Source organism: Canis lupus, chromosome 16 (assembly GCF_048164855.1).
Source record: "Canis lupus baileyi chromosome 16, mCanLup2.hap1, whole genome shotgun sequence".
Classification (NCBI taxonomy): Eukaryota; Metazoa; Chordata; class Mammalia; order Carnivora; family Canidae; genus Canis; species Canis lupus.
The window spans coordinates 59,600,467-59,612,736 of NC_132853.1; the positions used below are offsets into that span (position 1 = coordinate 59,600,467).

The 12,270-nt window shown below is 67.8% G+C and overlaps 1 long non-coding RNA gene across 1 annotated transcript; it reads right to left on the bottom strand.

Moving 5' to 3' along the window:
• Positions 1-9,515: 9,515 nt before the first annotated feature.
• LOC140607577 (uncharacterized) lies at positions 9,516-10,301 on the bottom strand. The gene is made up of 2 exons (XR_012009553.1): positions 10,090-10,301; positions 9,516-9,951 (listed from the first exon to the last, which is right to left on the bottom strand). It is a non-coding gene; the product is annotated as an uncharacterized lncRNA (long non-coding RNA).
• Between the last annotated feature and the right edge of the window lie 1,969 nt (positions 10,302-12,270).

Here is a 12,270-nt window from a genome sequence, read left to right on the forward strand (position 1 = left end):
TGAATCAGCGCACCCATGGAGGGAGGTCCTCAGTGGACGAAACACTCACCAGAGGAAGGGCACACCCCGCTGGGAGCCAGGGGAGGGGACCTTCTCGGGAAGGGGCAGTGGCTTCAGGATCTCTCAGGATGCTCTGTTCCAAGGCCCTAGAAAGCAGGGCCTCTGCCCAGCGATGCCCCATCTTGTCTCTGGGTAATTCTCTCCCAATGCCAGCAGGAGACAGCGTGATTAAGGTTCCATTATTAACTTGCCAATCTTGTTTCTGGGGCACAGACGCTGACGGCTTAGGGGACCTAGTTGGCATATAACAAGGTCTCCATGACAAATTACTTGGGTATCAACTATCTAGGGAAATGTCAAGCAGGATCTGTCATGCTGGTAGCGGGGGACAGCCAATTAACCTGGAGCGGTTAATCTGATCCCCAGCAGTCACCGCCTCAGCCTCCAGCAGGGCCTGGAATGAAGGCAGAGGCCTGGGGTGCCCAGGGGGGCGGGGCCCGGCCTCCATCGCCCCAGGACACACACCTCTGCAGTCACGCTAAGGGCCCCTCGGTGCGCTGCTCTTGCCTCGCAGCCTGCCTCTGTCCATCATTCATTCACCTCATGACCACCTGCGGGCTCAGGCCCGACCTGGTCGCTGCTGGTCAGGGATGGGACCGAGCTGCGAGGGACCAGTGTGCATTCAGGGGACCGTGACCTGTGTGGTGGCTCTAGGATCCCAGCTGCATAAGTGCAGCCGCAGGCAGGGTGGCCAAGGCGGAGTGGCGGGTGTCAGGGTGAGGGCTCGGGGCGGCCGGGCGCAGGCTCCCAGCACAGCGCAGGCTCGAGCCTCGGCCAGTGAAGCGGCCAACTGAGCCGAGGGCAGCTCGTCCACGGGCCTGTAGGACTCGCAGTGTCTTAAACCGTTCTGGCCTCAGTTTCCTCACCTGTAAATGGGGCTGGTGATCCTTGGTTCCCAGCGATGCTGTGAGAGTGAGCAGTGCCCCGCAGAGGTGCCCGGCCGGGTGCCCGGCCCGCAAGCTACTCACAGGGCAGGCGGGGGGGCTCGGATGGAGCCTCTTCCACTCCTCGGAAGAGGCCGGGGAGTGAGGAACACGAGGGATGTGGCCCGGGAGCGGGGGGGACATCCCGGAGCAGGTGGTGTGGGCTGGCCAGCGGGCACACAGACGGACCAGGCAGGGCCGGGGGCCACCAATGCCACCGCGCCTTCCGGGCTTGCTTGGTCTCCAGGAACGCGGCGGTCCCTCTGGGTCAGGACCAGCGCTGTTCCCGTGGCTCGGCCCGGGCTGTGCCCCCCGGCCTCCCCCCACCGTGCAGCCGACCCCCACCCAGGGATGGCCCCCTCACGTCTCCTCAGCGGTGATTGGCAGCTGCCACTTCCCAGCCCTCCCTGCCCCGGAGCCTCGTGCTTATTCATGACACTGACATATGGCACCTCCGTGGGGGGACCGGAGGAAGCTGCCAATTGTGAGTGCAGCGTGTCCCCATTCGAGCCCCGCTGAAGCAAAACAAAGGCAAGATGTGAGGGGAGCAGAGGCGGCCCGGGGGCGTGTGCGTCTGTGTGTGTGTGTCTGCACGCTCGCCCCACACACGGGGGCGCTGGGAGGAGGGAGGAAAACACGGTAAACGGCAGCGGGGCGGGGGGCAGCTTGGATTTTCGTGGCTCTGGGGTCCTAGCTGAGGGAGTCCTCAGGGGTCGAGTCGTCCATTCCTCTGCCCCGGGCAGGCCGGCTCTCACGGCCTCTCGCTCCGTCACCACTCACGCGGACGCTGCGCCGCAGGCCGGGAGCAAGACAGGCCAGCAGCCCCGGGTGCAGATCACTGAACTGTTCTCCTTCTTCCCAGAATCAGGAAATTCCACCTAATGTCAAACCAGAGTCCCCAGAGCTCCAGGCTCGGCCAGTTCCTTCTTCTGTCTCTGTTGGGGATGGAGCGTGAGTGCGCCGCCCCGCGTCAGTGGGTGGGGGCCTAGCAGCCGCCGCCGTCCGTCCCCCCCACCGTGAGAGGCTGGCACCCCAGGGCGTGGCTGGGCGCCCACGGCTACAGAGCTCGCTCCTAGGGCTGCGGAGGGCAGGGCGGGAGCCAAGGCTGAGCTCCGGGGTCCTCAGCGGCCCTTCCTCCCAGACCCAGGGCTAGAGGCTGCTGCCATGGAAACCAGGCTCCTTGCCAACTGGCCACGTGCATGGGAGATGGTGGATGGTTCCAGGGACGATGGCCACCTCTTCCCAGCAGGCCCAGTGCCAGACACCCTGACCCTGCTCGGCCACCTGTGTCCAGTGGTAGTAAGGGAAGCCCCTGGAGATGGAGGGAGCAGGGGGAGGCTGGAATTGGCCCTGGGGCCCAGCAGGCCGGGGCCTGAGGCCAGCTGACAGCAAAAAACCTGCCCCACAACCCCAGCCGAGGGCCCGGGCCTCCTGTGGGGTCTGCCCAGGGGGTCCGCCAGCCTCCTTCTTGGGGAAGGGGATGGCCGGGGGCTTGGGAGCAGCACCCCCACATTTCGGGCCTTCCCCAGGGAGTCTGAGAGCCGCAGAACCCTGCCCCCCGAGGTGTGCAGCCTGCTAAGAGCGTCTCACCCGCCAACTCCCTTCGAGGCAGCTGGAGCCCTGGCCGGCGCAGGGCTGGGGGCTGCAAGGGCAGCTCCCATTCCAGCCCACACCCCACTCCGCAGCCCTGTGGGCCCTCCGGGGGGGGGGGGTCCCCTGCCTCCGCCAAGTGTTGCGTGAGCCCCCTGGGCCTGGCTGGCAGGGCTCGCGTCCGGCAAGCGCAGGGCTGCCTCACTTCAGGCACCGCTGTGCAAGGAGGCATCTGCTGCTAACTGTCTCGGGGCAGATGGGCTGCCAGTGAGCTAAGTGTGTGCGGGGGAAGGGGTGCCATAGGAACCCCTTCCCGCCAGAGCGTGGGGGCGGAGGCAGGCCGGTGGGGGAGCGGGGAGTGCTGGGGAGGGAGAGGGGGCTGGGATCACAGGGGCTCCGGGTGTGGGGTGAGGCACGTGGCAGGGCGCTGAGGCACTGGGCAGGGCAGGGACACTTGCCGCTGCTGGCCGGATGGCCTCGGGCAAGCAGGGCCCCTCTCGGGGCCTCAAGGAACACCTCCGGGGTGCCTCCCAGCTCCTGAACCCCAAGCTTCAGCAGGATGGGGGTGTCCTCAGCAAAGAGACGCCTGCCATCTGCAGGCCCCCCCCCCGCCAGGACATGAGGGTGGCAGGGACACCAGCACAGTCCAGGGCACGTGGGCAGCAACTGCCGTGTGCTCCGAGGCTGGGGCCCCCAGAGGGGTCAGGGTAGCCCCAAATGTCAGGCCAGGTCCCCGTGGGGTGCCGCACAAGCGGGACCTGCAGCCTGGCTGCAGCTGGAGTCGTGCAGTGAGGGTCCTATCAGGTCACGGGGCCCGGATGCACGAAGGCAGGGGAGCCGGCCTGCCTGGGTGCCATGGGCCCCCAACTCGGGACCCTCAGGGGCACTGCGGGGGAGGGCGCAGGGGTGGGGAGGTTGGAGAAAACAGCCCACAGCCCAACAGGCCCGGGAGGGCACGGGGGGTTGGGCGGGGGCCAATGGGCAGGCGCCAGAATGTACGTAGCTCAGGGTTCCTGGCTGACAAGGAAGGGGACAGGCGCTGGGGGCCCAGACGCCCGAGGCCGCCGAGCTCCTGCCCCCGGCCGCCGCCTCATGGGCACAGGAGCACTAGGCGGGGGAGGCCCCGGGCTGCTGGGGCTGAGCCGGTGGGGAGGGCTCCCCCGACTCCTGGGGCTCCCCACCAACCACCCCACCAGTGGCTGCCCGGCGCCACACCCCTGCCCAGTCCAGAAGCCCAGGGGAGGGTGCCAGGTGGGCCCGGGTGCCCCTCGCCTCCCCCCATCCCCGGGCGGCCCCCCCGCCCCCCCGGCCCGCAGCCGCCTCCGCCCGCCCGGCGTGACTCAGCTCAGCTGTTACTCAGCCTCTCCGCTTGTTGGTGGTTGCCTTTTTTTTTTCTTTTTCTTTTCCAAAGTATGACATTGCTGCTGCGCTGTGGCAGGGTGACTGTCCGTGGTGGCCCCGGCTCGAGGCAGTCGAGGTGACCAAATGGCTGCGCATCCCCTGGGGCAGAGAGAGCCTGTCACCTGCAGGGCAGCGCGGTCCTTACCTCAGTTCCGCTGACCCAGGCATGGTGCTGGGGACACTGTCCAAAGTGCCCCCGTCGCCGTCTCATGACCCAAGGACCTGTGTCCTTGATGTTGTAGGTGGGGCATCGGGAGGCCAGAAACCCTCCTAGGGAGGGTGATGCGCGCGGAGGGGCCAAGCCCCGCTTTTCAAGAAAGGGAAGAAATGAAGCACTTTGTCCTGGATCAAGTTACCGGACGCGGACGGGCTCTCCCTCAATGAAGGACACGGGATTGTCCGTGAAATTTGCCATTTTGTTAGGTGCTGAGTTCCCTGCTCTGAGGAGGGTTCAAGCTCTGACGTGGGTTGAGCCTGGCGAACGGGGAGGTGGGGGGGCGCTGGCGGGAAGGGGTCACGGGCCGGAGCGGGGCGCGGGCGTTTGAGCCCCAGGGTGCCTGTGGGAACCTCGCAGGTCGTCCCGCCCCGAGGGGCTGCACCCTCCTCCGTCGGCATCTCCTTGGCAGGCGGTCCAAGGACGGGACACGTGGACGGGAGTGCACGCAGACGTGCACCCTGAGGGTTCCCCACCTCTGCGCTGCCGCAGATGGGAGCGCAGCCATCCGGGAGGAGCCGGGAAGGGCGAGCTCGGGGCACGGGGGCTCTGGCCTGGGGAAGGGGCAAGGCGGCCTCTCAAGGACAGGGGCGCCCGGGGCCTGGGAGGAAGCGGGGTGCTCGTGGCGCCAGCAGCTGGGACGTGCTGACACAGCTGCCCTGGGGTCCGAGGGCTCCCCCTCCTGCCCCAACGCTCCTTCCCCCATCCTCCCCCCCCCCCGGCCCGGGCACCATGCCCATTTCTCATGCCTCTTGGGGTGGACTGGATGGGGGCCCCCAAAGGATGTGCCCCCAGAACTTAGAGTAAGAGTCTTTGCAGACATAAGTAAGTTAAGGATCTTGAGATGAGCTCACGGGGGGCCCAACCCCAGTGTCCAGTGTGGTTAGAGGAAGGCAGAGGGTGGCGGAGGCTCAGACCCAGAATGCCCCCTGAAGGTGGAGGCAGAGGTCAGCGGGGGCGGGGAGACGGCCCGGGACGGGTCATCCTGGGGCTCAGCGGCCAGGCCGCCTCGCGGGCCTTCTCCGCCTTACACGGGCCCGGGCTCCGAAGGCAGAAGTCAGCACCTGCGTCCCGACGCCCTGCAGCCCAGACTCCCCAAGGGCAAGCGCCCCGGTCACCCCCCCCAAGGTGCCCCGAGTCTGGGCTGCAGGGCGTCGGGACGCAGGTACTGACTTCTGCCTTCGGAGCCCAGGTCTCGCATGTGGGCCGTGGGTCGGCAGGTGGCTCCAGGACATGTGGCACCGACAAGTGCACAGCTGTCCAGGGGATTCCCGGAGCCACTGACGACTGTTGCCCCTGGGGGGGCTGGCGGGGGCGGCTCTGTGGGCCCCACGCGGTGTGTGCGGTTGCCCACCGCTTCCGGCTCTGCCCTGGGCAGAGGCCGGGGCCAGCGAGGAGCTCCCTTCGGTCCCAGCTGGCCGGGCTGCCCTCTGCCCAGGGCCTCGTGGGCGCCGAGCTGGCTGGGAGGGGTCAGCAGGGGGAAGGACCCTGGTGGGGACAGGACACCCGCCTTCCCTGAGGTAGACAGGCCTCGGCTCCTCCCTGGGTCCCGGCACCGGCCTCTGCCCCCTCCACCCTTGCTCCCCTCGCGCCTGGCTCTCCTCGGGGCGCATGTCCTCCCTCCCTCTGTCCTCCTTCTCTCCCCTACACCCTTCTTAGAAATGAAGTCATCTAGAAAAATAATCAAAAAATAGAAAGGAAAAAAAAAAGCTAAGAAAATGGGATTTTTTTCCCTTTCAAACATTTGGTGAGACACCTCCCACACGGATGAGTGTCCACCGGGCCTGTTTTTGTCCGAGGGAGACTCAGGCCTGCACCTCCTCGGGTGGCAGGAGCCCGGGGGCCTTCTCCACCCTGGCCTAGGGTCTGCCCTGGGCCTGCCCTGTGGCCTGGCAAGTCAGCTCCCTGAGGCCTGAGGGCCCAGCGGCACCCTCTGCAGGAGCCCCAGCAGCCACCCCCCAAACCCCCCCACCCCCCCCACCCCCCCCCACCCCCCCGCCACCCGCCAGGCCACCGGGCAGTGGGGTCAAGGTCGGGGTACCGGCTCCAGATGCTTGGGACGGTGAGGTCTCTGCCTGCGGTCTCTCCCTCTTCCGGCCGGCCCACGCCCACCTGCAGACTTTGCGTTTGTTTATGATTTATACTCCGCCTGCTTCCCAGAAAGCTCCCGGCACTTGCTGAAAAGCGGTTTCCCCAAGTGCGGCTGTGCCCCCGGCCGCCTCGGCCTCCAAGCCCACGACACTTCCCGGGGCCTCACAAGTTCTGATGGCTCCGGGCCGGGCTCCCGGTGCCCACCGGGTCTGGGCCCCCCACGCGGCCTTTCCCGCCACCCCCAGGGGCGCCCGGGCTCCAGAGACACCCTCCCGCCCAGGGCACGGCCCCGGGCCTCCTCCAGTGTGGGGACCACTCCCTTCCTCCCCGCTGCCCCCTCCGGGGGCCCCAGGGGGCCCGCACCTCTCTTCTGCCCCTTGGCTGTGTGTCCCGCGCCCCGGAACCCGGTACCGGCCGCCCCGCCCGCCGCTGCACCTGGACCCTGAAGGCCTATGACCAAGCCGTGTGACCGTGGCCGGGGATCCCCTCTGCGTCTGGGAAAGTGACCAGGCCCGGCTTCGGGCACAGGCTTCCAGGGGGCGTCACGGAGGGAGGAGGATGCTGGGGGGGGTGCGGCTCCGTGTGACCCCACAGGAGGGGCCCGGGTGAGGAGGTGCCGCCCGGCCACCGCCCGCTGGGGCTGCTTCTGTTCACGCCTTCAGCTCCGACCCCGACCCCGGCCCCGGCCCCGGCCCAGCTGCAGCCTCAGAACTCCTCGCTTGGGGCAGGACACTCGTCCCTAATCCTGGCCGTGTCCTGGCCTCAGCCCGGCTTCCCTGATTTCCGGCCGCGGGAAAATGAGCGAGCGGGGCGGCTCTCCCTGCCCTGAGCCCAGCGACGCCCCGTGAGGGCACAGGGAATGCAAACTGGAGACGGCCCCAGAGCAGGTCCCAGGCTTCCTGCCGCAGAAGGACGGGTCTCTGGGGCTCCGTGTCCTGCCGAGCCAGCTGGTGCCCTGCCGGCCGCCCCGACCACCTCAAGGAGCTCGGGATCCCCCTGGCCTGGCCCTTGGGGGAAGCCCCGGCGCAGTGGGCCCTGGGCGGGGGCTGCCTCGGGAACCTGGGGGCCGGTTCTGCTCCCCTTGCTGCGGGGCCCCGAGGGCCGTGGAGGTTGAGGCAGAGCCCGTGTCCGCCCGGGCCAGGCAGGTGGCCGCCCCAGGTCAGGGCAGCACGCGCCCCTTCCCGGCCGACCACCCCAAAACCCTGGCCACGGGAGCTGACAGGCGGCAGGCGCAGAGGAGGGGACACCGGGGCTCCAGCTCCTGAAGGAACCGCCGTGGCACCACAGCGAGGCTGGGAGCATCTGGCTGCCGGGTGGCCTGTGCCCTGCTCCCCACGAGGCTGGCAGCACATGGTGGCCCCGCTTAGCCGTCTGCGGGCAGCCCGTCCAGCTGGAGGCTCGTCCTGCTCCATCGCGCGTGAGGACGGGCAGCCAGACCCACACGAGCGCAGGCCAGGCAGTGGACAGTGACCGTTCGGGGGCACGACTCACGGCAGGAGTGGCCTCCGGGGCCGGGGGGAGTTCCGAGGACCGCCACCCCCAGCCCTCCCCAGCAGCCGCCCCGCTGCCCTCGTCGCCGCCGGGATTGTGCTTCCCGCTCCCCTGCACGGCCGCCATCCTCGCCCGGGAGTCCCTCCCGCCAGGCGGAGAGCCTTGGGGGCGCCCCAGGCCCTGGTCCAACGGGGCACATCTGGGCCCCAGAGCATCCCGAGCAGAGGGGGCCGGTGTCTGAGGGTAGGATTCCCTGAGCGCCTCGCTCCTCCCACACGAGCGAGCTTTTTCGGAGCGAGATGTTGAAAGTAAGGCACTTGGTACGTGGGCAGTCGCTCCTTCCTGCTGGCTCCCCTGCCAGAGAATCACCCCGGGGGAGGACGGGGAGGACGAGCAGCAAGGAGCCCTCATTCACCTGCTCGGTGTGCAGTGTTCCCCGAGCACCTGCTGCGGCCTGAGCAACAGCCGCTGCACCCCCGCTGCACCCCCTGCGCCGTTCAGGCCGCACCGCGCGGATGGCGCTAAGGCCTGTGCACAGAACACCGGCAGGGGGCGGGGGCACGGGGAGGGTCGTCTGCTCAGGGCGTCGGGCTGGGCAAAGCCCCAAGGAGGTGAGAGCCGGGCAGGTCTCTGTGCGGCGGGGCGCAGCCGGCCCAGGCCCAGGGGCCTGCAAGTGCAAAGGCCCTGGGGCAGAGAGGAGCGAGGGCAGGAGCAGCAGGTCCCAGGGCCGGCGGGCGTCCAGGGCGCAGGGAGGGAGTGGTCCTCGGGAAGGCTCCGCCTCTCCATCCGGGGACCTGGGGACCGCGGGGAGGGGGCACCACGAGGTCACGGGCTGCGTGTCGAGGGCACACGGAGGGAGACCCCGCTCAGGGGCCGGGGCGGGAGGCGAGGCGAGAGGGCGGCCCGGGGCGGAGGGGGCAGCACGGCGCGCGGAAGACGCGCCCAGGTCCGCGCACACCCGCCCCCGCCCCCCCGCAGGTGAGGGCTGCGGCCAAGACCACGCCCCGGCCGGAAGCCCCGCCCCGCCGGCCCCCGCCAGCTCCTGCCGGCCGGAAGCCGGAAGGGCGAGCTCTCGCGAGAGCATCTCCCGGGCCCCGCCCCTCTACACTTGGCCAATCACCGCGCGCCCGAGCGCGTCGCCGTGGCAACCCCGTTGCGTCTCGGTCCGGGCCGGGTCCTGATCTCCCAGACCCGGGCAGCCGGGCCTCGGCGCCCACTGGGTCCCTGTGCCGCGCTTGGCGCGCAGCGGCGCCCGCACTGGGAGGCCCGGGGGCAGGTGGAGGCGGGAGGCCGTCCACCCCGTTCACTGTCCAACACTCCTCCCCCTCCCCTGGAGCGGAGCAGCCGCGGCCGGCCTGCCGGGGGTGGGGGGATTTACCCCGCCCCTCCCGACCCCCGATACCTGCAGTTAGGGCCCCCGTCCCCGCCCCCTCCCTGGCGAGCTCAGGGCCGCCGTTGCTGGACCGGGAGGAGGCGGGGACTGGACCCCGGGCAGCTGGGGGCCGTGGGCGGGGGCCGGCCTTCGGGGCCGCGGCAGGGAGGATGGAGGGGACACGGGGGCGCGGGGCGTCCGCGGGGCTGCCGGAGGGCAGGTGTCCGCAGCGCTGAGCCCGGCCCCGCGGTCCAGCGAGGGGGACGCCAGGGTGCAGGCCTGTGAGCCTGGGGGGCGGGGGGGGGGTCGTGCGCCTTGACTTCACCCAGAAGTCTGACTCAAAGGAAAGTTACCGCGCCGGGGAGCAGCACAGTTGGCTGGAGAACTTGGTTTAAAAATAAATAAATAAAATTTAAATTACATAACTAACACGTGTTCGGTATAAAAAATTTGGAAAACACAGGAAAGTATAAAAACTCTTGATCCCACCGCAAGACAGAAGCGCCGACAGGCTGGCGTTCCCGTGGCCGTTGCAGGCCGTTGCGCGGCCCTTGCAGGCACGTGGTTTCCCGGCAAGATGTGGGGTTGAGCCCGGGGGCGGGACCCTGGTGCACGGAGCTGGGGAGCGGGGCTCCCGGTGTGCTGTGCTGTGCTGTGCTGGGCCGGGCTGGTGCTGGTGCAGCCTCTGGCCGCCAGAGCTCCACCTTCGTCCTACAGAGGGGGTCCTGGGGTGCAGGAGGCCAGGGTGCCGGGGTGGGAGGCAGGCTCAGGATGAGGCTTGAACCCAGCAGTCCTGGTGAGCGAGGGTCCTGGGAGAAACAGGAAAAGTGGCCAGATCAGACAGGGAGGCAGCCGGGGCCGAGTGCCAACCCTTTACCTCTGCCTTTAGGGCCAGTAACCAGAGGAAGACGCCCCCCCCCCCATATGCACCCACCACATGGTTTCACCTTAACAGGACAAGGCCTCGTGTTGTGGTCAGCATCCAGGAGGAGGAAGCCCCTAGCTAGCCCAGCCCCCCCACCCCTGGACAAAGTTGGAAGCACCCCCGTAGATGCATAGAGTGGGGTAGGGTGCTTCCTTCTGAGCCGGGATCGGGGTGGTCAGGGGTGCACAAGTCTGGCCCCTCAGTTCTCCTGGCTGAGCATGAGCAGTCGTCCTGACCCTGTTCTCCAGGGTCATGGGAATGACCTCACCGTTCAACTGGACACGGGTCAGGCTGCCGCCCCCTCGGACACCTGGGCAGGCTGGGACATGGACCACACGGATGTGTCCCGGCTCCTGGATGCCTGCAGGTTTGGGGTGGTTTTATTTTTTTGACAAAGTCTGTCTTCCAGGGCGTCTTGGGTGTGATGGCCTCCCCGCTCCGAGGGCTTCAAGGTGGCAGCGGGGGTAGGCTCCTCAGTGCTCCTCCCGCAGGATGCTCTGTGTTCCGGCTGCTTAGAGCGAGGAAAACAGCCCTGTCCTGTGCACGTGGCCGGTTGCTCATCTCAGGAGCCCCTGGGAGTCCCCTCTGGGACACCGAGACCACCCACTCGTCCTCGCCCTCGCTCCCTCTCGGCCTCGCAGGGCAGGGAGCGCCCCCCCCGCCCGAGTAGCCACAGAGCGCCCACTGCAGATGCCACACTTGGGCTCCCAGACACGGCGTCCTGACTCGCCTCCCAGAATGTTTCTTTCAAAAATCACTACCTACTTCTCCTTGCTTGAAACCATCTGGTGGCTTCCTATATCATTCAAAGTAAAACCCACAGTTCTTTCAATGGTGTAATGAGGTGTCAGTCACCGACCGTCCACCGACCCCCGGGAGGCCACCTGGGGTGAAGCCGCGGAGTCTGCACGTGTGTCCTCAGGAGGGCTGCATGTGTGTCCTCAGGAGGGCGTCAGCAAGGACTTGGGAGACCCAGCGCCGGGGCCCCACGGGTGGGGGGGGGCAAGGAGGCAGCGTCATTGTGTGAGTAGTATCCTAATAATTCTTATCCGGAAGGCAGGAAAACAGGGCAAGCTGAGGCCAGAATTGGAAAAGCCATTCGAATCTGGAGGAAAGGGGGGGTGATTGCGGAGTCTGGACAGTGTGTGCCGTGTTTGCACCCAGACATGACCCGGCGGCGCTCTTGCCTTGGTCTCGATTCATCGCCGTCACAGAGAGGCCTTGAGCGATGCCCCTGTCCTGTGACGTTGACCCTAAATTTGTCGGGTCGCCAGCAACCACTCCAAGGCCTGCAGCTTGTCCCCTCCCACGCCCCCAGTGAGACCCGCCCCCCCAACCCCCGAGGCCTCGCAGGCCCTCCCCAGTGGCCAGGCCCTCTGCCCAGTGCCCTCAGCCCTGGCTGCCTTCCCTGCGGGGCCTCATGCTGCGTCCTTTTATCCTGGGTCACTCGTTCCTCAGCAGACCCGTCCCCACCGCCCGTCCTTCCACCTCCTGGCCCGGGCTCATGTGTCTCCCCGTGCCACCACCAAATCCCGCAGCCCAGGGGGGCTGAGTCACACACGAGTGCATCCCAGTGCTGGAGGGCACGGAGGGTTCGTGGGGGTAGCGCTTGTCCCCCCAAGTCATCCGTGCGTCTGTTGGTATTGGTGGGCCCACCTGGAACCCTCCTCTGCTGGGGCAGGTGGGTGGGGGAAGTACACGGGCCCACTGGGTACTCCCACCGCCAGATGCCCAGGGGCCAAAGCCTGGTGCCCCCTGAGCCCTAAGGGGAAGAGACCCTGAGCTCAGAGCCTGCCCTTCACTGTCCCCGAAGTGGGTCTGCCTCATTTGTGCGGGGGACCGGCCCCCAGCTGGAGGCAGGGACCCCAGGGCAAGCCAGGCTCAGCCACCTGGCATTCCTGGGACGTCAGGTTTAGGGGCCTCTCTGCTTTGCTTTTAAAGATTTATTTATTTGTTTGAGAGAGAGGGAGAGAGAGAGAGCACGAGCGGGGACAGAGGGAGGGGGAAAACCTCAAGCCGACTCCCCGCCAAGTGTGGAGCCCAACACGGGGCTCCATCCACGCCCCCGAGACCATGACCTGAGCCCAAATCCAGAGTCGGACGCTCACTCGACTGAGCCACCCCCTGCTGTGCGATGACCACGAAGCCGTCAGACCCTTGTTCCTTCCTGGGGCTGCTGGGATGGGATCCCCCAAACGGAGCG